General features: G+C 50.8%; 1 long non-coding RNA gene across 1 annotated transcript; it reads right to left on the bottom strand.

Moving 5' to 3' along the window:
• Positions 1 to 1,834: 1,834 nt before the first annotated feature.
• LOC309851431 lies at positions 1,835 to 2,659 on the bottom strand. Its single transcript, XR_014304776.1, has 2 exons — positions 2,398 to 2,659; positions 1,835 to 2,105 (listed from the first exon to the last, which is right to left on the bottom strand). It is a non-coding gene; the product is annotated as an uncharacterized lncRNA (long non-coding RNA).
• Positions 2,660 to 3,528: the final 869 nt, after the last annotated feature.

Raw genomic sequence — 3,528 nt, 5'->3', positions numbered from 1 at the left:
CTGGACGTAATGCAACCCCTCCAGCCCCACCTCTCCTTGGATAACAAGCATTGGGAGAACCTTCCCTCCTACCCCCCCCATCTCCTCCCCTTTTCTCCCTTCCCCCTTCCTAGTGAGAGATGAAGACAAAGGAAATCAGGCATGGCACTGTTTCATGTTCAAAAAAGAAGGTACAAATCAAAGTTTTGTCACAGTCCCATGGTATCTACTGTGTACCATGCTTCTTCTCTGGGTCTCGGTTTCTTCAGCTGGGAAATGAGTCTAGAGACAAGATACACAGAAACAGGAGCTGTGCTGGTTTTGAACCCCATTGTATCCCCGCTACCCCCGCAACCCCGACCCCCGTGCTTAGCACTGCTCTTTACTCTCAAGTGAGTTCTCCGGTGTTGGGTGCTGAAGATCTTGGGGGAGACTTTCCCACATTCTTAGGGTTTGTGGTTTCTAATAGGCACGCTGACGTTAGGTATCATCTTGAGCAAAGGTTTCCCCACAGTCACTGCATTCATGGGACTGAGTTCCAGAATACTGAGTCAGATGTGTCTTCCGAGCCTCCAAACTCACCTGAGGGCTCTCCCATGGACACATCAGACACGGAGTTTCTTTCCAGTAGGAATTCTCTGATGTTGTATAAGATGGTTACTCCACCCAAAGAAAGACTTACTCATGTTTATAACACTTACGAATTTTTTCCCCCTGTATGAATTCTCTGATGTTTAATGAGAAGTAAAAGGCAAATGGAGGTCTCAGTAAAGGTCTATTATGTACCCGGCCCTGTGCTCAGTGTGCCAAAGGAGTCCAACACATACAGAACGGCCTCTGCCCTCTAGAAGTTTGCAACCTGGTTGAGAAGACAAGATTCTTGTGTATGGAACAGTGGGGAAGCAGGGGACTGGGCCGCTGTGTGATCAACACCAAGCTGCATAGTTTAATGGGAATTAAAGGAAATGTCAGAGAAAGAAGCATTCCACCAGAGATTAGGGAAAGGTGGCATCAAAGATGCTATGCTTTAGCTCCACCTGAAAGGAGAGCAGAGCTGAGGCTGCAGGACAGAATAGGAATGTGTTTGGGATGTGGCTCTAAAGAGATAAGCTCCTCATCTAGGAGCTCACTGGTTTAGATTTTGGAAGAGAGAGGAACAGAGAGGGAGGGAGGGAGAAGGGGGGGGGGAGAAAGGAAAAGAAAAAAGAAAGGAAAGGAAGGAAACTCTTCGCAGTATCGTGAGTCGCCCCTCCCTTTCAGAAACCCCCACAGACTTAGGGCAGCAGCCTTTGAAAATTTTCTTTCTTGGGGCACCTGGGTGGCTCAGATGGTTAAGCAGCTGCCTCATGGTCTCTCCCCAGGTCATGATCTAAGGGTCCTGGGGTGGAGCCCTGCATTGGGCTCCCTGCTGGGCAGGAAGCCTGCTTCCCCCTCTCTGCCTGCCTCTGCCTACTTGTGATCTCTCTCTCTCTGTCAAATAAATAAATAAAAGTTTCAAAAAATTTTTTTTTCTTTATCTAATGTGTTTCTCATTTTATTGCTCCAGCCACTTTCACTTTTACCAGGCACACCCAAGAAGGAACCCTCGAACACCACAATTCTTATGCACAGCCCCATCCCCCACTCACCCCCCACCCCCCAGCATTCCTAGGGCCCATTTCAGAGTTCCTTGATCATGCACATCACCCCACGGCCAGTGACAGAGGCGTCAAGTGGGGAGAGAAGGGCACCCACCCGTGTGCCCCAGGCAAGCACCCACCCCCCGCAAACCCTCCCTACCCTCGAAATCAACTCTGCCCGGGATGCTGACACTTGGAAAGAAGGAGAGAAAGAAGGAGAGTCATTGGATCCAAAGGCCTTTTACTTATGTCGGTTTTACAGAGGATTTTCGGGAGCCTGGGGAGTAGGGAGCTCTTTATGACTTGTCCTTGTTTTCTACATTCTGCAGAGGGCAGCCCACGAGCAAGGGGGTGGAATCTGCAGCGTCTGTCTCGTCTGCGTTAGACAGTTGGAAGACGTTTCTCCCAATTATAGTGGTTAAACACTGACTCAACAGCCCACAGCCTCAGGAGGTGTCCGAGCCTTCATTCACCGACAAGTCTCAAAATGAGACACGACAGCACCACCTGTCAGGGGCAGTGCCGTCAGAGACCAGAGGAGGGAGAGTGGATTTCACAGGCAGCAAGGTGGCAGCTTTCTGGAGGGATCTGACCACTCCTGGCAGGGAGGCGACATTGTGAAGGGGCTCCTCACTAAAAATGGGTTTGTTTGTATGTGGAATTCTTAGGCTCTTGTTCCGACCCTGCTTCCTGCCTCACTTCCCTAGGAGACGGAATTTGGAATTCGGGAAGGGAGGGACCTCACCTCTGGGGGGTGGGGGGGGGCACAGAATGGGGGCTGGCGCCTTTAGGGTCTTACCATGTGGACATCCTGTGGGACTCTTGTCCCCGCCTCCTCAGCAAGATACAATCCGCTCTGTGGGGAATCCAAGCAGGAAGTCAAAGAGATCTAAGAAGCCACAGTGGAAGGACAGCCCAGGCTCTCGGCCCCGGGTGGCCGTCCAGTCTGACCACACACCACACTCTACTTTCATCACTGGTGTCTGTCCTCCCTGCGAGTTCATGGGCTCCCCCAGGGCAGGAGGCATGTCTGTCCTCGTGGCCATCGGAGCCGGCTCAGTACCTGTCACAGTGCCGGGTACACAGCCACGGTTCAGTAAATGTTTGTTCAATAAATCAACAATCAACCTTGAACTTGGAAGGGATTCCCTTAAAGAGCGCCTCGCTCTTGTTCAGAAGCAGAGCGACACGCAAACACTGGTGTGCTGGGGATGAGAAGGGACGCTGTTGGGTAATAATAATAATGATGATATGATGATGATGATGATGATGATGATAGTTAGAAACACTCAGGTAGCCCTTGGAAAATAGCCGAAAAGTTCCAATTGTATCTGCTAAGCAACAGGGAAATGAGTGCAAGGTCTTCAGGTCACCCCCAGGAGCCGGTGAGTGGGTGGAGGCTTAACAGGCTGCGTTTGATCTGGAAGACTGGAGGGTCACCAAAGAACAGTGCTTCTTGGAGTGGCTTGGTCACTATGGCAAGCTCCAGAGGTGACTTTCATGGCCAGAGGCGGAATGTTTCAGCGGGGTGGCCGTCAGGATGAGCGCTACTCCTGTGTGAGCTCAGGGAGGTGGTGGTTGAAGCAGGAGCCGAAGCCAGCACGGTCACGGCCAAGAACGGCCAAGGAGGAAGCAGACGCCTCAGGATTCTGGTGTCCTATTGCATGGAGTGGGGGTGAAGCCAAAAGGGAAAATTTGTCTTTTTCCAGAGAGAGCTTCCTGAGGACAGAGGCCATCATGGTTTTGTTTTTGTTTTTGTTTCTTGTTCTTTTTTTTAATGTTTATTTGTTTATTCATCTCTGCACCTAGCTTGGGACTCCAACTCACAACCCTGAGATCAAGAGTCACACACACTTCCAACTGAGCCAGCCAGGTGTCCCTGATAGAGGTCTTATGTATCTACACCCGTAGCTCCAAGAAAAGGGCCTTA

Source organism: Mustela nivalis (assembly GCF_964662115.1).
Source record: "Mustela nivalis genome assembly, chromosome: 17".
NCBI classification, from domain to species: Eukaryota; Metazoa; Chordata; class Mammalia; order Carnivora; family Mustelidae; genus Mustela; species Mustela nivalis.
Note: the sequence above shows the minus strand (reverse complement) of the source record. Positions and strands in the feature narration are given on the sequence as shown.